General features: G+C 42.0%; 1 protein-coding gene across 3 annotated transcripts in view; it reads right to left on the bottom strand.

Moving 5' to 3' along the window:
- Window positions 1–21,196, bottom strand: part of DNAI1 (dynein axonemal intermediate chain 1) — a 176,684-nt gene that overhangs the window by 104,887 nt on the left and 50,601 nt on the right. The gene's annotated exons all lie outside the window — the stretch shown is intronic.

The raw sequence follows: 21,196 nt of genomic DNA, 5'->3' as shown, positions 1-21,196 counted from the left end.
TGTGTTCTAACCTCAGTGACCCTGTGCTTGCTGATCTGGCTGAAAACCCAATCATTTTAAATGGCAGTGTCATCTCTGGGTACTGATGGTGGTATTACATGCATGTAACACTTAATCTATGTAATTAGCAGTTCTTAAATGAAATCTAAGGAGGACTAGGTCTTTAAAGCTGCTTTGTGACCCAGCTCTCTGACTGGATACTAGCCAGCAAAGACAGGCAGCTGACTTAGTAAGCTTCCTGGTCTTTGCAAAGAGCAGGGGAAGGCTGGGACAAATTGGGGACTTTCCAAAACAGAATCATGGTGTGTGAGAGACAGCTTGTAACTCCCCAAAAAAACAGAGCCTGAGAGAAACAGGCTTGTGAGAAAAAACAGCCTAGGAGAGATAAGGAATGGGGGAGACTGGAGGCCCTCCGAGCTGAGGAATGTCTCAAACACTCGCAAGTAGTGAAATTATAGTCATGGGGTGGATCATGTGGAGTTTGGAGCTGGTAAGGCTGCCTGGATAGCACAGGGTGGGCTGGAGGAGGGAGCCCTGAGGAGACAGGAGGGCTCTGCTCTGGTGCATCTGCTCAAGGTTCAGGGGCCACCTGTCCAGTGAATGACCATTGCTTCATTATCCATAAAATGAATATTAAAGTTAACACCCCTGAATATGCTAATAAAGATTATCAAGATCATGCTAATGACATCATCCCATGAAGTACCTTAGCCCTCCCCATACACGGGATACACAGGTATGTGAGTTGACCTAGAGGCGGACCCAAGGAAAGTGTGTATAAATTGAGAGTGGGCAAGGAGTGAAAAGGAGAAAGAAAAAAGAAGACATGGAAAAGTGAAGAAGACGGATGTGTCCCTGACAAACTTGGATGGGACCAATGCAGGAATTCAGACTGCTGATCTCTATTTTTCTATTCTATCTCCCTCCTTTCCTTTTTCCCTTTTTTCTCCACTACCATTAAGTAACACAAGGCATACAATATTGCTTGCCATAACTCATTATATACTTAGCCAATTGTTTTGTATTCAATTAGCACATTGGAGAAGTTAATAAATGTCTGGACTTGGAGACTTGTCTCACCGTTGTCCACTCTGTTGGGGATTTAAAAAACTAAGTCACTTGTCTCTCTTGTCTGAGCACAATGTGACACAGTGTGATGGCACAAGTCTGAAGAAGCAGCACTCCACGTTGAATGACCTCTCTGAAAAAAATGCCTTTAGAGCCACTGTCTCTCTGTGGGAACTGCTGGAATAGAGCTTTCTGTTTCTAGGACTGCCCTACGGGATCTGAGATGAATTCAGCTCTGGATACATGCTATCTTCTGTGCGTGCCTTGACTTGGTTTTTTCATCAGTAAGAATGGAAACAGCATTGCCTGATCTCATCTGGGAAGACACAGACAGTCAAGGCAGAAAGGAACTCAGACACCACAGCAATAGAGACTATTTAAGTAACTAGAACGTGCAGGTAGAGATCCTGCCCCCTCTGCAATCCCAGGTCACTGTGGAGGAGCTGTCACATCCATCGGCTCTGAAGTCAGTCTAAACAACAAACATGTAACTGCAGCACCAGGCTGGAAGGCAAAGGCAACTAGAAATTAGTTTTGAAGGGAGAAGGGCAATACAGGTCACCCAACCCATAAGTATTTCTGCCTTAACCCTTCCTGCAAACCATATTTGGCCTGAAGGAGGGTTGGATCTTCTCCTTGGTTTCTTTAGATTTTGTAACAGCTAGATGCCAGACCTGGAGCAGAAAAATGAACAGTTGAAAGCTGACCTCTGGTGTTGGGAGCAGGGGTATAGAGAGAAGACAGCAAGGAAGGCAAGTTCCTGTGCTCCTGAGCACTGCTTCACAGTCTGTGTAGTTCTCTGATCAAAGATTCACTCACTAGCATTGCTTCAGACAAATGAATAAAACCAGATGATGAATGAGAGCAACATGTAGCAACAGGCTACAGTGCTTGGCAGTAGTATTGCTGTTTTCATTTCTGTGCTTTCATATCAGTTCTTCCTCCACAAAGCATCTAATCAGCCGATGCTGTACAGCTGAAAATTAATGGTTTCCTTCCGAGAGCCGCCTCACGATGCCAGAGAGCACGGCAGGATTGTTTGTAAATATTTGATTAGAAAAAGCAAGTAAATTGGCTTGAAAACATACAAGATGCTGCACCACTATCCAGTAGGGATATTTATAGTAGAGAGGTGATGTCAGCCAACATTAATACATGTGGTAGTACACCAAATGCCTTCACCAGCAACTCTGCCTGTACAAAGCCAGCATTTGCAGAGATCCAGTTTGCAAACAGCTGATTGACAGGAGCTGACATAGTTTCCGGGGTATACACTGTTTGTTCTTTTCCATTTCTACACAGCACACAAAAAGGAGGGACCTGGAGCATCCTCAGACCCTGTGTGTACACACTTGGCCCTTTCCTTGCCAATCAAAATAGGGGACAGGGCTGGGGGTGGGAATGAGCCCTCCTTCCTTGGTATTCAGTGTAGTTTGAAAATCCCCCAACAAGGAGTAAAATACATGAGCAGTCGCTAAGCCATGCATGTTTCTCTGTGGATGTTTTTAGTCAACAGGACCCTGTTCCCCTGCAGTGTCTCTCCCCAAAGAGAGAGACATCGGTAGAGCATAGTCTGTGATGAGCTTCAAGGCCCTCTGCATGCACATTCACACAAGGTTCAAAGGTCCCTACTGCCCACTACCACAGGAAAGGAAACCCTCCTCCAGGAAGGATGTGTCCTTGCTTCCCCACCTGGCTGAAGTAGGAAATCCCTCATCTGGGTTCCAGTCCAAGCTGTGTTCCTTTACTTCTGAGTTTCAGGTTTGCAGAAGTAACAAACCCTCTGGGAAGGGGCATCAGGTGCACTCTTGCGGATTTTTTCTCCAGCAAGTGAGTCTGACAATGCTGGGACAAGCTGCTTAAGAGGAGATAAGAGCCCCCATCCTCTTGAGCTTTAAGACACCAGTCCTAAAAGTGCCACACATTTGTCAGAAGCCATTAAACAGAATTAAGCCTGTCCTGATATAAAGATATGATTTCTAGAGGCCCGCTCCAGCCTGATTTCATATCATTCTTCATGCTTTGGCTTTTGTATGAAACTAACACTGCAATAGCCAAAGATTAAATCAAACCAATATGGTAGTTTACAGTTTCTTCCCAACAAACAAGGGAAAACCTTATGTTATAATGCAGAAGGCAGACTTCATCAAATTCCCAGTGAAGACAGTGGGCTGATTCTGATCTTGTTTATGTAAAAATAAATTAGATATAATTCCATAGCCAGACATGCTGCTAAACCTAGGCATGAAATCAGAATACAGCCTAGCAGTATTTTAGATCTTGCCTGATTGACATCTCCTGCCCAACACAGAAGGTACCCGTAAGGTGTGACAATCATCCCAGCTGACAGTAAAGCTTTCATTGCCCAGTTACCTCAGCTATTACATGTGGTTTTCAGAACTCCTTTTCTGCAGCTGTTTGGCCAAACTGACAACAACTTCTTTTTCCACTTCAGGTGGAAGTCACACTCCCTCCTTTCTCTTAAATAATTCTGCAGTTATGTAAATACATGTGTAAAGTAAAAGACAAAATGCATGATTAATAGTGCAAATGGCACCAACTGAGCCTTGGAGAAAGCTGACAATTTAAGAAAAAATGGAAATCAAAGTGGGAAAACAATAGCTTGTTAAAAGGTAGATCAGCTGGCGGTCAACATAGAACATGGTCCCAACTGACTGTCATTTGTAAATGAATTGAGATTTCTTTTTTGTACCTACCTTGAGAGTCCAGCTGAAGTCATTTATACACTGTAGCACAACTCAGGAAACAGCATTACAGTCTTAGAATTCAGGCTGGGACTGCATACTGTCCGCCGAAATACCATATGCAAGAAATGATAAGGATTTGTTTCAAAGAAGAAAAGGAAATTGCAATTTTCAGAGCATGCTGTGAAGTCTGGAAGGATTAGAGGCTGTCAGAGTTCCTGCAGTACAAGAAGCGTATAGGAAGAAGTTAAGCTCTGATGCCTTTAAAGTATGGGAGATCCCAGTGGGGCTTGGTTGGAAACCTTGAAAACCCTTTTGCAAATCAGAAGATGTATTTCAAACTTTCCTTCACAAAACTTAATTCATTCTTCTCAGTGGGAATACAAATTTGGAAAATTACATTAAAAACTCATAAATATATTGTTCAGACACAACAGCAATCTAATCAGTACAGATAAACTATAAGGCTTTAAAGGAAGCAAATGAACAGCAAGGATCATCAAACTAGCAAAGCTGGACCAGACTAGTGGCTTACCAGTGATTTCCTATTGTATTCCAGGGATCAGAGTGGAGATGCAAGCTGGTCTCACAAGACATGTGAAAGGGCAAAAGTTGCAAGTCATCAGATTTGCATAGCCATGAACCCACTGGAATTTTTCTCAGGTCACAGATGTACATTTATTCATGAACCACTGCCTCTACCTTCATGAGGGGACACTGCTTAGAGAGTGGTGCAAGACATGCTATAGACAAGAGCCACAACAGGGCTGTCAATTCCTGGAAGTTTATCAGGAGTGCTGCAATAGCAGGAGGGTTTTTTCCCAAGCCTCAGCTTCATTACTTAAACACAAGTTCTGCTTTTGCTTTGTTTCAGAACAAAACATTGCTAGCCCTCATGGAAATAAAGGAAAGTTTTAAAAGACCAAACAGATTCCACCCTGAAAGCACACGAGACAAAAAAAAAAAAAAGAAGTCAGGTGTCATAATTTGTAATAATCTCACAATTTTGAGAGCCTGCCTTGTGATCTCTGAATGATCAGACCTGGCAATACCATAACACCCTCAGGGAAAAATTTCCTAACAACCAAAGAAGTCTTTCCTATTCCCTGAAACATCAACTCCCAATGCTTATTAGTATCACCTTTTCTACTTCTAGTTTTTTTTTCTCCCTTTCATATGTCAAATAACTTCCTGCTGAAGACATCATAAATTCTTACATTCCATCCAAACCAACTTAAAATATATTTTATCATAGACAAGGACATATATATTACATCACTCCCCATCTCCTTAAATTCTGTCCCATAGCCTGCTTTAGTAATCTAGTTGATTTTACTTTAAGGGCATCTATCAAAAGAAACAATTACTAGTTAATATACTTGTTATTACATACAAATAGAGAGATATTTTGCCTGAAGTGGTTTGTAAGAAAAATTATTTACATACATGGCCTTGCCTTTAAAGGTGGCTATGGCTTGCAGTGTAGCAAGGGGCAGATCAAGTCATAGAGAGAAGTTACAAGGAAATTTTGCATGCTTTATAATCTACGTTCATGTTGATAGTTTTCTGTACTATAATGTGACAACAGAGTTTAACTGATATGCATGCTCCTCACGCTGATTCACACAGCAGTGCTGTATAACTTACATTCTCTGCATAGATTCTTCTACAGTGCCCAGCATTTTAGCATTCAGTTCAGTTCAAAAATAAAGCTATGAAAGTGGAAGTTGGGTTAATAACCAGCCCATCTGGCCAGTGTGGTACTGACAGTCACACCACTGCTAATAATGTCTTACAGAAGGACTGATCACAAGCTCTGCTGAACTCATGTATAGTGATTTATTTTTCCCCCATCTGAGTTAGAGGAGACAGAGAATTTCATCTCCATGCACAGACAAAAAAGTATTGTCACAATATAAAGTAATCTAACCCAAACAAACTGATTGGAGCAGCATGTTTGAGGGAACTTAAGCATTGCAGCTGAAAGACATTAAAATTTATTTCAAGCTGGTATATCCACTACATCTCAGCCACACAGCAACATGTTCATTAAGAATACCTGCAGCGCCATCCACATCACAGGACAGAAACAAGGATGTTTTCTACAGCAACCCCCTCAATACACAAAATCCCCCTCTTTTACTTCCAGGGAACTGCTTGTAAATTACAGACTCCACACAGGGATTCAACATTGAAGTACTCCTTAGCTTGAAAGACTCAGAACACAAATGAAAAATGCATATCACCTGATCCTCTCTAAGCCTGCAACAGTTAACTTTAAAACAATCATAACAGAATTCTGTAGAAATTATTTTTATGATCAGTGTTTTTCAACTGCAACACTTCACTACAGAGGCTGCATTGCTGTAGTCATGACAGATTAACAAAAGCTCTATATTCTTGCCAAGGATTTTAAACTTTTGAGCTTTAATATTACTGAGTAATTAATCACAGTAAACTATGCATTGGGTGATAAACTTATGGTGTCAGCAGCATTCCTTATCTGTGTGGCTGATTTCACAACCAGTTGTATCTGAGAAACAGAGGAAATGGAATGATCTCTCAGGTCACTGGATCCAGAGACTGTTCCTGGCAGGCAACCAGAGCAAATCCACAGCATACCAAACTTTCCCTTAAACTAATATATGTGCCTGCACTAGCCTTAAATAGCTCTTATGCCTCCTTGGCATTCATCAGCCCCAATATACTTATGGAGCACTATGGAGGCTAAATAAATCAATTCATTTAGTCTTCCCTTGCATGGGGGCCTGGAATTCCTCTGAAGAAACTGCTATATAAATCTGGATTACTGTCAGGTAAAAGGATTTGGTAAAATTTCTATCCTTTGTGAATCTACCCATGTTAGCAAACTTCATCCTTGAAGTCCTAACACAAAGAGTTAAATCAAGGCCAGATCTTCAGTCTTGCTACTGTTATCTCTCAGAACTCACAGCACGCAGATTAGGAAATCTGCTTTGTAGCCCATATCAAGGTTTTAGCAATGAAAAATAAAGCAAGCAGAAGAAAAACAAGTACTTTAAAGTACAACAATATGGAAAAATAATTAAGTATCTAGCAAAAGTAAATACATGATGGTTAAGTAATGTTGGCTTGTGTTTTATCCAGATTTTACTTTGCTATTTATCTAGCTAAACACTGGGTTATCGGGTGATCAGAATATGTGTCAGGTTTGGCTGCAGGAATCACTGGCTCTCCATAAAAGATGGGGAGCTGACACCCAAGCACAGTAACACAGGCAGAGGTGCCGGGGCCTCGGCAGCCAGAGCTCGTCCCACGGCTCTTGAGAAGTGTTGCTGGTGAGGGTGATCAGGGCCACTAGAGTCTATTATTGCTCTCAGGACTCCAACAGTGTTTTTGCTACTTAGACCAGTGTTGAGAAGTAGACCTGATTCTGTGACTTTGCTATGGAGAAGTCAAGATATGATGATAATGTAGACTTAGTATTTGGCATGAATATGAAAGACAAACCCAAACAAATACTGTTTGGCTTATAGAACATGGGCATAAGAACATCTGCATCTCAGAAAATGAATCTTTAAAATAGAGCATAAAGTACTTTTAAATGACAGTGTGTAGAGCTGTTTTGACTGTCCTCAATATCTGTTGATCATCTTCTTCTGTCAAGGGGTCTCTCAGTACAGAGGGTTGGAAAGTCTTTTAGCAGATTTTCATTATGAGGCCTTTGCCTTGACATCAATAACAAAGAGAGTTAACCCATCTCTCCTTGGTTTCTGTTGTGCCAATGCTAAAAAAAGAATTTCCACTGTAACTTAAATGTAGCTATTTTCAGGGACAAAGCTAAGAAGGGGAAGGTGTCAGACTGGTTTTATCAAACAGGTAAGACTCAACGGCACACAAATGTTTAGTCTCCTGTGGATAAAAATGCTCTAATCAAACCAACTGGGCCAGACAGAGAGGTAAGTGGGTGGAAGTTAATGGCCTGCAATACACCAGAGACACAACACGATGGCTGTGCAGCTCTTTTGATCCACAGGCTCTGGAAAATCTGTTAATACATCTTTTTCCCCAAACTCATCAACAGAGCTCTTTACTGTTTCATGCTTAACAAAATGCTACTGCAAAAGATGATGTTATGAGTTGATTTAAAATTAAGTGAATTAAAAGGTTAAGGCTAGGAAAAATTAGGCAAAGCTTACAGAATTTAAATTACAAATCAGTAATTAAGTCACCAACTGAAATTAATCTTTCATATGATTCACTTAATGTATTATACTTATTAGGTTATATTTACTAACAGAGTTGACAGTATAATAGGTACCATCAATTTTACACTCCCAGAACTGTATGTGTGGTAAGACATATTCGGTATTTGGAAAACAGATTTTAAAGTGTTGTAATTTTCAGTGTAATTACGTTTAATTGACCACAATTAGTTATCTCAATAAACCGGATATATGATGGCTTAAATTTTTAACACTGATTACACTAGGGAGGTTTTTCAAAGACTGTCAGACCATGGAGGAGGATACAGATGTTTTGCAAATGAACTTTAAAGCCTCCAACATGAGACAGTACAGAAAGCACCTCTAGAAAGGTTAAAAGAGTGAATAAATCAGACTCCTGAAGAATATAAGATATAAAGAACATAGTATTTTTCTACATTAAATCTGGTTTTAAATGAAAAAATGATGGCCGCGACTGACCAAAACTTAGAGACAAATATCACAACTTTAAAATTTCCACATTTTAAAATTTCCAGAGGTTGGGAATTTACCACATGGCAAAATTAATCATTCTCAATTATCTGCTATTAAAAAGTCACACTTTGCCTTGAATTCATGTAGCTTCAGCTTCTTTGATCTTGTTACATCATTTGTCTGGCAGATTAAAGATCCCTTCATTACATGATCTGCTTTCCCAATACAGGGAGTTAACAGACTGCAATCCAACTACCTAATAGGCTTTTCCTTGGCAAGCTGAACAAATCGAATTCCTTGAATTTGTTTCCCAGGTCAGTTGTCTTGTTCTTAGATCATTCTTTCATTCTTTTTTGAATCCTTCCCTGTTTATCACCCTTCTACTTGGCATGTCACCAGTGGTGAGCATTTCCAGGGTGGTCATTCCAGCACTAAATAAAAAAGGCTCTTTCAGCCTCTCAGTTCCTCTGCAAAGCACCCTCTCTATAGACCAAAGGATCTCTGATGCAGTACAGCTCTGGGGTTTCATCACGAGCTATTTTTTCAACCATTGCTCCTCAAATAGGCCTCCCCTTGGTATGTTAGCATGTCTTGAATTTCTTTGAACATATGGTTGGACACTGTAACACGGAGTGATGCCTTGTACTCTGCAACAAAGAGATCTAAATTGCTCTTTGATCAGATTGTTCCATTTCTTACCAACTCCCAGATATTTGTCTCATCAAAATATTTTATCAGAAGAGATTTTCTGTTTATTTCTTCTTCATGGATGAAAACATAGATTAGCATTAGACCTAGTTATTAATGACTTTTGATATGCTTGCCTCAGAGGCATCTGATCGTGATGTTTTCTTTCCTGACTTCTTTTTCCCCAGCAGCCTCTTTTAATTAATACAATGTAGTCATGGAAAACTCCTTACAGCTATTAAAAACTTGCTTAGCACAAAGAGCACTCATAAATTAATACAGAGCAGGCCCATGTCCTCCAGGGTTTTTCTTTTTGATTGTGGGGGTACTCAGTGTCCATATAAATGTTCTTCAACAATTCACAAATATTTCCTTTTAAATTTTTCTGGGTTTATTTTGTTGATGCTTGTTTTCTGTATTGCAGTATTCCCTTACAGTAACAACTTCACATATTACTTAGTGGGGCTTCAGTGTCCCTGATATAACAAATATAATCAATTAAAATCACTGGCAACTAAGCAAACATTATGTTTTAGTTCTGATTCTCTCTTTTTTTTTCTCAACATAAATTCACTACTGATAGTTAGGTATCACTAACTATTATATCAACTATAATTAATAACTGTCATCACCAGCATCCACAAAAGGTGACAGTCTTTCAACTTACAGTACAAATATCCAAAACATCAGTAAACAATACATTCACAGCTAAAAGGAAACATTCAGCCACCACGTTGGCACAATGGAGTTCTCAAACCTGTTACCAAAAAGTCAGAGGAAACCTCCTGGGTCTTTTATCATTGAAGGCGTATTTAATTACATCAACTTCAGATCAGTGCTGGGCACATGCCTCTGAATGGACATGGAGACATTTTCCCAAAGCTGGGAGCTGTTATAGCATTTTAGTTCTTTATACAAACGTAGGCCAAATACTAAACTGAATCCAGACTGCAATACGAACTTCTCTTTGTGGTGTACGGGCCACATGAATTTCTATCAGCCTTCTGTGGTACTGCACTCAGAAAACTTCAGTAGCTTGACTGTGGAGTCCCAAAAGGCTGAAGCTCGCTGCTGGACCTGGTCCAGCACACAGGTCATTATGTGACTGGGGAGCTGCCAGCCCCGACTCTCCAGTGCAGCCCACTCATATGAAACTCATGTGCACACAGCATGTGCACAAGCCAAGGAATTTCATCTAAGAAATCTAATCTAAAATGCTTTCTCTCTCTGACAAGGTCTTCAATCTCTATTCCCAATATAAAAATAAACTCACATAGCTTAGAGAAAGATTAGCACTGATCTTTGCTCCCAGATGTCTTCTCTGCCTGTTCTGGGAACGTAATTTAAATATCTAAACATCTCCAAAGCCACCTGGAAGAGACTTTCTGTGAGCTGGTTCAGAGATCTGAATTTGTTAGACAGTATTCAAACCACTTAGTGCTTTTACTTAAAGCTCTTCAGTCATTCATCAGAAAATACCAAATTTAATAGCAGCTTGTTATGTAAATCCAGTCCAGACTGCCTTCCACATGCTGCATCACAACCTTTAAATCTACCACTGTAGAGAATAAAATTACCCACAAATACCTGGTACAAGTTTTTTAACACTGACTCTCCTTAAGCCCACAGCCTGTTCTAAATAAAGTACTATCTTGCATGGACATGGACTAATAACTTTTTGAAATCCTTCTCAGTTCTATTTTTTATTACTTTCTAATTTATCTGTGAGTTTCACAGAGCTGGGTTTTATAAGTTGCTATTTTCATAATTTGACCGAGATCTTGTAGAAAACTTGAAGGATTTATCTATGTTTCAAGATCAGATAAAGTATTATAGCTTCTAACAAGTAGTTAACATCAGCTAAAGATCACAGACCTTATCTATATGCAGTGAGATTCTTTCAGTGTGAGGACCCCAGTCCTACTCAATTATCTCCCCCATTACTTCAATACCCAGACCTATGGGGAGCGTAAAGGTCTTGTCAAAACTACCATCCCTCTTGTCAAGATGACTGACGAAATAACTGTGCTAACAAGAATATATCCGCGTATTCATTCAGCATTCAATTAAGTACATCATAATATATGATTCAAAAACTTAGATGACATGGAATTAGCAGAGCACATAGTAGTTGGATTAAAAACTGGTTCACTGCCAGAGACTCAAGTAGAGCTGCAAACAGAAAGAGAAATGAACTGAGATCGTTTCTAGAGCAGATTCCCAGGCATCAGTTCTTAGTTCAGCACTGGTTATTATTTTCAGTTTGATCTACATAATGGTATAAAATGTTTGCTGAGAGAGCCTGAAGATGACACAATGGTGGGTGGCATGCATAAGACAGAAACTAGGTGAGTATGCCTTGCTATGGCATTTGCAGTCAGGAAGAGTGTGGGTGAGTTGGAGAAGGGTTAGAAAAAGTCCACTGAAATAACATAGCAGATGGAAAACAAATCTTGAGTATGGCTTGATGAGTTCAGTTTAAAGAAGAGAAAAATGAGAGATATCTTCATCGATGCGTATGGGCACTTACACCACTTATGGAAAACGGACATGCTGGAAAGGTTTTTTAAGCTTGTGCCAAGAAAATAATTAGTTTAAATGGCTGAAAATTTAAGTTAGACAAATTCAGCCTTGAAACGAAATACAATTTACCAGAGGGCAGACCAGTTCAAAGTTGGAACAGTATAGCAGGGGAGGTGAAGGACTTAACATCAGATGGAGTTTTGGAGAGGAAACTGAGCATCATTCTAAAATATATTTTACCCAGCTTTTAAGAAAAATTCTCCAGCTAGCACAGGAAGGTAGGATGGGATCCAGCCCTTTTGTCCATTACATTCTTTCTTGTCTCCAAGAAGAAGATTGTCCTCCCCATACTCAGAACACCTATAGGCTTGCCTTAGGAAAGTTATGACCACAACTTATCCTTCAGTGCTTTGATTGCTCTTGCATCAGGATCGGGAAAGAACGTTTTCCTGATACATAACCCACCTCCCAGATTTACATCTTCTGCAAGTTTATTTTAATCAGCAGACTGTCCATAGCTGAATAGAAGGTACTTGGCAGGGCAAGGGCACAATTCTGCAGTAATACATTAAGTTCCTTCTGCTGCCTGGCACAAGCATCTTGTTTACATGCTCAGGATCCTACACTCTGTATCAGAGAGTATCTACCCTAACTCAGATTGCCAAGACTTTAATGTTTTAATGTCTCTCTACAGCATCATGAGGTAAGAACCAGCCTTGGAAACCATCAGGGTACAGGGTACCTAATAAACTTCCTTCCCTTGAAAGAACCTCGATGCAGGGTACCCTGGCCTTTCCTATCAGGAGAGGGCTCACAGGCCCATATCCTGATAGGCGACTTCAACTACCTGGACGTCTGCTGGAAAAATGGCACTACAAACTGCAAGCAGTCCAGGAAACTACTGGAGTATGTTGAGAAAACTTCCTAGTACTGGTGATGGAGAGCCCAAACAGAAGAGAGGCACTGCTGGACCTGTTGTTCATTAGTGCAGAAGAACTTATAGGAGACATCAAGACTGTAGGTAGCCTGGGCTACAGCAATCATTGCCTGGTAGAATTCTTAATCTTGAGTGGTACAGGACAGAGGTAAAAAGTAGAGTCAGGATCCTAAACCTCAGAAAAGCAAACTTTCACCTGTTTAGGGTACTAGAGCATTAGATCCCTTTGGAAACTGCCCTCAGAGATAAACGAGTGAATGAGAGCTGGATTTAAAGACATCTTTCTTAGGGCACAAGACCTCTCAATCCTCATGTGCAAGAAGCCAGACAGGGGAGGCAGGAGGCCATCCTGGCTAAGTGAAGACATCTTAGATAAACTAAAACACAAAATCAAAATGCATAAGCAGTGGAGGCAGGGATATACATGCTGGGGATATTAAAGAGACATGGCCAAAAAGTGCAGAGAGGGGATCAGGAAAGTCAAGGCACAGCTGAAGCTAAACTTGGCTAGGGACATAGCAAATAAGAAGACAGGTTTCTTCAGGTACATAGAACAAAGGAAGATGAAAGAAACTGTAACGCCCCCTGATGAGTGAAAGGGGAGAGATGTATAAAATTGACACGAAGACCAAGTTACTCAACAGCTTTTTTGCCTTGGACTTCACTGGCAAGTGCTCTAGCCATACCACCCAGTTCACAGAATCCAAAGACAGGGACTGGAAGAATGAAGAACTGCCCACTGTAGGAGAAGATCAGGTTCAAGGCCATCTAAGGAACCTAAAGGTGCACAAGTCCATGGGACCTAATGAGACGCATCTGAGGGTCCTGAGGGAACTGAAGTTACTAAGACACTATCCATCACATTTGAAAAGTCATGGCAGTCTGGTGAAGTTCCCGCCAACTGAACAGGGGAAAGGTAACCCCCATTTTTAAAAAGGAAAAAAAAAAGACGACTCAGGGTACTACAGGCCAGTCAGTCTCACCTCTGTGCCCTGAAAGATCATGGAGCAGATCCTCCTGGAAACTCTGCTACAGCACAGGGAAAACAGAGAGATGATTGATGGATAAGGAATTGTCTGGATGTTTGCTCTCCATGTTGTGGTCAACTGCTCGATGTCTGGGTAGAGACCAGTGACAAGTGGTGTCCCTCAGGGGTCTGTAGCAGGACCAGAATTATTTAATATCTTTACCATGGACATGGACAGTGGGATCGAGTGCACCCTCAGCAAGTTTGCCAACGACACCAAGCTGTGTGGTGCGGTTGACACACTGGAGGGAAGGGATGTGTCATCCAGAGGGACCTGGTCAGGCTGGAGAGGTGAGCCCGTGTGAACCTCATGAAGTTCAACAAGGCCAAGTGCAAGGTCCTGCACATCGTTCAAGGCAATCTGAAACACAAACACAGGCTGAGTGAAGAGTGGGTTGAGAGCAGCCCTGTGAAGAAGGACCTGGCAGTAGTAGTGGATGGAAAACTGACTATGATCCAGCAATGTGCACTCGCAGCTTAGAAAGCCAACCGTGTCCTGGGTTGCATCAAGAGAAGTGTGGCCAGCAGGGTGAGGGAGGGGATTCTGCCCCTCTGCTCTCCTCCTGTGAGACTCCACCTAGAGTACTGTGCTCAGCTCTGGGGACCCCAATGTAAGGGGGACATGGAACTGTTGCAGCAAGTCCAGAGGAGGTCACAAGGATGACCAGGGGGCTGGAGCACCTCCCCTGTGAGGACAGGCTGAGAGAGTTGGGGTTGTTCAGCCTGGAGAAGAGAAGGCTCCGGGGAGATCTTACAGCAGCCTTCCAGTACTTAAAGGGGCTACAGGAAAGGTGGGGAGGGACTCTTTATCAGGGGGTATAGGGATAGGACAAAGGGTGATGGTTTTAAATTGACAGAGGGTAGATTTAGATTAGATGTAAGGAATAAATTCTTCACTGTGAGGGCGGTGAGGCACTGGCACAGGCTGCCCAGAGCAGCTGTGGCTGCCCCCTCCCTGGCAGTGTTCAAGGCCAGGCTGGACGGGGCTTTGAGCAGCCTGGGCTGGTGGAAGGTGTCCCTGCCCATGGCAGGGGGGGTTGAGCGAGATGATCTTTAAGGTCCCTTCCATCCCAAATCATTCTATGATTCTATGATTCCTTACTTGTGCCTCTTAATTTCATATCTGGCAGAGAAATATTTGGCCTATCAGAAGCCTTTGGGGCTTGGAACATTGTGTATGAACCTAAGTGGTGTGTAATATAGAGCTTATCTTAATTTTCATCAAATCTTTGGAGTGAATAGTGGATTAGCAATACCCTACTAAATATTTTTTTCCACTATTTGCTTTATAGACAGAGGGCACCCAGGCTTCTTGCACAAAAAGGGGGAGAGAAAAATTACATACCTCCAAATATACTCTCTCAGTCCCTGCAAGATGACTTTTCCCCTCTGTAAATGAGCTAGTTTTGTTACCAGTCATCTTCTTTAATCTCTAATGTCTGATTCTGCAAATATCACTAGTTATGGTGTGTGGTGATGAATCCTCCTTTCAGTTGTCTGTGCAGGATCAGATCCTGGCTGAGAAGCTGTTTGCAAGCTAAGAAAAGCATGTTCCTTAACCATGCTTCTTTTCTTTGACATTCATCTTGCTATCTTCTCTTCACTACCCTTCCTGAAGAGAATGTTTCTCAGTGTTACTGAGGAGCTAGCTCCTTGAGGAGCTTCATCCTTTAGTGTTAAGTGCTCTTGGAGCATTGAGTATGAACAGATTCAGTTGACTTGAAAAGTGGCAGAAATGCGGAGAGACCTCCAGCAGAGCAACATTGCCTACAAAGCACAGAGGTGAGTGGGAAGCTGCAGTACTTTGCTGTTAAAGCCACTTGGCTCATTTTCTCCTCTCCCTGTTCCCTGTAAAGCACCCAGGCATGTCCCATTTGGGAATATTTTTATTGCAGTGACCATTCATCAGACTCAGTCAGTGGAGGGCAGTAAGTAAAAGACTGTCTGTGTTCATTGGGCAGTGCTTTTAATAAATGGGAAGATACAAGACTGCTCAGTAAATACACCCAGTCTCCCTGTGTCCACCTGTCACTACATTGCAGAAGAGTGCAACAAGAGCTGCCCTGTGATCACAGTGTTTAACCATTACTCCTCAGCAGCAGGGAGCCTCAGGACATCTGTTAAGTACCAGCTTATCTCTCTGAAAACACTGGCCCAGATTTTATACCAGTTTAGTTCAGTCACAGAATCATAACAACTCTTACTTTGGATGCAGTCACACTAGTATAAGGAACCTGTAATGGAATTGTTCATGCTGATTTTACAAAAGAAAGCTAGAGCAGCATAGATATCTTTATGTGGTCTACTTCTGTCTACATGAGGCCTCATTTCAGACTGATATCTGTGAAGAACTGAGTAGATACCTTTGAAAGATTGCCAATGCTTTTGGTGTGAATCCGTACTCCTCACGCATTCTTGTGACTGGCAAGTTACATTCCACTAAGTGCAAAGAAACAGTAGGATAAAATACATTGGCCTCACAGATACTGTTTTTCCCTACTCAACTCATGTGCTGACAGATGGAGCTGCACATAAAAAGCCATCTCTGAAGGCTGTCAGAGGCACACTTGCTTCCCCAACATGAACTGGGGTGATTGCTAAGGCCTGAGCTTGTATTAGTAGTGCTTCCATCAGCAAGGTAGAACACAAGCCCAACAGCCATCACAGCCTCTTTGAACCCTGCACTGCAGGCTGTCAGTCTAGCCAGAAACCCAGCAACCTCATTTATGTAAAAGCAAAACCAGAAAGACAACTCCTCCTGATGGGAATAAAAATTAATTCCAGCCAAGCAGCATAGATCCTGAATTGCAAATTACGATGACAATATTTCCTTGTTCAGGAGAGACTGCCTCATGCCAAAGAAATGTCATTAGCATCAGAAACACCATCCAAATAAATCACTAGTGAAAACTCCAGAAATAGGATACAAAAGCAAGGGAGAGGCTAGGGCTCTCTTTGTAAAGAACTCACCATGCTGGAGTGAAATGGACGCACAGTAAACAAGGGATCTTTTGTTTCAGAAAGTATACTTTGGGCAGTGGGACAAATGTGTTATTTGTACCTTGGCAGTGCTCCCAAATGCATGCTGCACAAAATACCGGTGATGTAATTATGGCCACCGCAGACCCAAAGAACTGGGTTCTACTCCTGGCTCTACCCCAGCTCCCGTGTGACTCCAGGATTATTTCCTCTGGCCAGGGTTCATCTTGCCTCACTTTAGCCATCTAAGAGACAGACATCTATGCTAGATGCTCTGCCTAGGCTCACTCGATAGTCCATGGGGAGAGACCACCCCTTCCAGAGGGCTGCTTAGCTCCTCTCCTGGACACCAGGCTTACTACGGGATGGACGGCCTCTGGGTGTGCTGATCTCTCACTGCTGACTAAAGGGGATGCTTAGGGAAGAGACTCAGCCTCTAGCTGTCAACTGGCTACAGCTGTCTGAGATCATCTGTGTCCTCTGTGTCTGCTATAAAAATGGGAAAAGAAGTCTTCTGGATCTCTTGCCCACTTAGATGGCAAACCACTGAAATAGGGTCTGCCTTCCTCTGCATCTATGTATTGTCCTGGGCACAATGGACCCTGGTGGAACTAACACAAGCAACAAATACGGCTGCACAACCCAGAAAACAGGCATCAGGGTCTTGCTTAGGGTAACAAGTTAGAACAACTGTCTGGACAGGGAAGGTTACCATCCTTGAGCTTGTATCTCTCCTCCTGTAGCTGGGTGAAAGGGCAGTGGGAAGGCATTGTCCAGTTCCTACACTCTCTGAGCACAGTGGCTGTGAGCACATTAAGATTTTGCTGTGTTGTACAAGGCAAAGAATATCCTGAGCACTTCTCACCAGGCTTTCTTTCGCAAAGGCTGATCCTAATCTGCTCTTTAGAATAGCTGCTGCCTGCTGAACTAAAGAGATTGTCAGGCCAATTTAGGCTTCTTGGCAAACTAACAGGAACATTTTCAGGGCTCAGATGGAGTGAACTTCAGGAGAAAAATGTCATTTTAGGAGGGAAATGAAATGTTGCAATATTGCGAGCAGAACACATTCCTTACTTGTAAAAATGAAGACAACCCATCTGATTTCATTGTCTGAGAACAAAGAAATATGTAAGAATGAGTATTTAGGACCACACCAAAGGTCCCCGTAGCCAAGTATCTTACATCCAAGAGTACTGAGTACCAACTGTTTAATTACTGAGAGAACCTCAGCAAATATAGGTCTACCCGCTTGTATGTACTCTGAGTTTCCAGCAACTTGCAGTTATAGAATCATAGAAAGTTTTGGGTTGGAATGGACCTTAAAGATTATCTAGTTCCAACCCCCCTGCCATGGGCAGGGACACCTTCCACCAGCCCAGGTTGCTCAAAGCCCCGTCCAGCCTGGCCTTGAACACTGCCAGGGAGGGGGCAGCCACAGCTTCTCTGGGGAACCTGTGCCAGTGTCTCACCACCCTCACAGGGAAGGGTTTATTCCTTACATCTAATCTAAATCTACCCTCTGTCAATATAAAACCATCATCTCTTTTCCTATCCCTACACTCCCTGATAAAGAATCCCTCCCCACCTTTCCTGTAGCCCCTTTAAGTACTGGAAGCCACTATAAGATCTCCCTGGAGCCTTCTCTTCTCCAGGCTGAACAACCCCAACTCTCTCAGCCTGTCCTCACAGGGGAGGTGCTCCAGCCCCCTGGTCATCTTTGTGACCTCCTCTGGACTTGCTGCAACAGTTCCATGTCCCCCTTACATTGGGGTCCCCAGAGCTGAGCACAGGACTCCAGGTGGAGTCTCACGAGAGCAGAGTCGAGGGGCAGAATCCCCTCCCTTGACCTGCTGACCACACTTCTCTTGATGCAGCCTAGGATGTGATTGGCTTTCTGGGCTGTGAGCACACATTGCTGGTTCATAGTCAATTTTCCATCCACTACTACTCCCAAGACCTTATGAACTTACTGAATCAGATAGTTTGTCCTTCCAACAGCAAACTGGCCCCCCATGAAGTTATCTAACCTATTCTGAATCCATGTGTACCTCTGTCCTCCAGATCACAAAGGAATGAAGAAAAGTTCCACAATTTTATTATGTATCATATTATTCTGTTTTAAATTTTTCTTAATCCTGCTACTCAATAAATTCATAAGGTCTCCCTCATTCATGTGTTATGGGCAATAATGAACGTTTGGTCCCTTTTCCCTTTCCCCATGCCACTTAGGATTCTACAGACCCATACCAAGTCCCTCTCCCTTGTCTGTTATAAGATTCCTAGGCTGTTTATGCTGTCTGATCAAAAGTCATCATACATATTTCTGTTCATCTTGCTGCCCTTTTCTGGAACTTTTCCAATCCTTCCACAGCCTAAGTCATTCTTCTTCAGATTTCCCAGCCAGAACTGCACACAGTAATCAAGATGTCAGTTTATCATGAATATTGTTTTGTTCTTTTTAGTCTTCTATTGTTGTTCCTACTGCTGCTTTATATGTAGTTTTCTATTTTGTTTCCACTGTATCCAGAAGCTTTGTTTTCTTTTTCTTTCATAGTAATTCTCATCAGTTTGTGTTTTGCCTTTTTGACTATTGCTGAGCACTACAAAGTGTTTGAAAAGAAATGCGTACTTGAATGTCTTCAAGATCACTTTCCTGAATAACAGCAATCTCCTTGGAGACCAGTACTGAGCTTTTTATCTCACATGCACTATATCTCTCAACAATGAATTTCATTAGTCATTTTATCACAACTGGGAGCCTTCAGGTTTCATTCAAAAAAAGGTGTTCCCTTAAAATAAATACCAGATTACTTGTCTTGGTAGTCCAAAACATTCACAACAGAGTGTAACTTTATCAGCACAAAGAACACTAGCAAAAATATCCACCTGTAATTTGCAAGCACATATGGACCAACTGAAATGGTTGGTGCGCAAAGATGTAGCTACTGGTCAGGTCCTTTCTTTGGCTCTCCCACACTGTGTTCTCCACAAAGATTTCCTAGGGTTAGGGTATTTAGGGTAAAAATTTTAGTGCCTAATCATGTTATCTGAAATTCCCAATCACTGGTTACATGTAGCACCATGACTGATCTTTATTTCAAAACAAACAGAGAGTTATTAGTGCCCTACAGAAGAGTTAGCTTTTATTTAAATAAATAAAATACTAATAGAGAAGAAAGAACTCTCCTGCTAGAGACAATGGGATGACTGACTGGGCCAAAACACCTAGTCCTTCTCACAAATCTAATGACTGTAGTTTGACTGTTCTGTAGTCTGTCCTCTTCTTGCAGCAAGGAGAATGAAGACTCTGCTGTCTTTGCAATACTGTTCTTTTCTCAGCTCCTCTCTTATTTGTGTTGGAGTTAATGGTAGGACCTGAGGGGACATCTTCACAAGGAGCAAATGCCCTGGAGATGTGCAGATGGTGTACTGCTGTGATCTACACAAGCTCAGAGTAAAAGCCAGCAGAGACTTAAAATAGTTTGGGATTTTGGTCGTTCATCTGTATTCCCTTGTTAATTAGCACCAACCATCCACTGTAGAGCTGAGGCTTTAAGGTAACTGTTCACAACATGAGAACACCAGCAATGTGACTACACCAGCTACTAGCAGTGGAGAAGTATAGAGTCCTGGCAAGTCCCAGAAGCACTGTCAGGAGCCTGAAAAATGTATTGAGTAGTCTGCTGAGAAGAAAACATTGAGAAGCCAACACTACCTGGGTGAGAAAGATGCCAGGAAAACTTGTCTCACAATTCATCTCCTCCCTTTGGGAATTTCCCTGGAAAGCAGTAGTCCTTGGGGAAACTACCAGAATCCTATCTCCTGCCTAAGAAGCTATTCTTGATAGTCAGCACTTCAGGTAGAGCTAGAAAGTAGAAGTAAGTGAAAGAACAGAAGAGAAAATGTTTATTCACAGTGACATTACTATCTCATCTACACAGGAGTAAAGTGGGATACGTGAAGTCAAGAATTCAACAGTCAGAGTGTCTGTAAGCAACGAGACATACTGAAAAGGTCAACATGCAAGGCTGTTAATATAGATTCCCATGATGTTAAAAAAAAACCAAAACAAAACAAAAACCCAACAAAAAACCCTGAGCAGGTAGATGTAATGCACACAACAAAACCACAACAAAAAAGGTGAGAAAACATCAACTTGTTGGAATTCTTTTCCATTTCCTGAATGTGACAGCAGTAATACTGGCTAGAGATTAATATGAAGTAACACAGCAACCCCTGAACCTTATGTTCGTCGCTACTCAAAATTATCCCATGTCCAATTCCAGACACTACAGCAGGGAAAGTGCCTTTTTACAACATCCAGGCCTGATGTGCCCTAATGGGGAGCTCCTCTGAGACATCCTTGGAAGGTGTCTCCTAACAAGAAAGCAATGAGTTTACACTTAGAGAAGTCTCTCATGATTAGCTTCTGGCAAAACACATCATATCTAGTCTTCCAGTAATTAGAAGGGCAGGAACAGAAAAATCAGAGCCCATCAAGTAAGATAAAATGTATTAAGTGGTGCTTCTAGAGGCAAGTCCGTGACCAAAGGGAGAGTCAGCACTGTCATAAACCAAAAGCCCTGGCTAA

The sequence above is a fragment of the Athene noctua genome, chromosome Z, assembly GCF_965140245.1.
Source record: "Athene noctua chromosome Z, bAthNoc1.hap1.1, whole genome shotgun sequence".
Lineage (NCBI taxonomy): Eukaryota > Metazoa > Chordata > Aves > Strigiformes > Strigidae > Athene > Athene noctua.
This window is presented reverse-complemented; position numbering and strand designations above follow the sequence as displayed.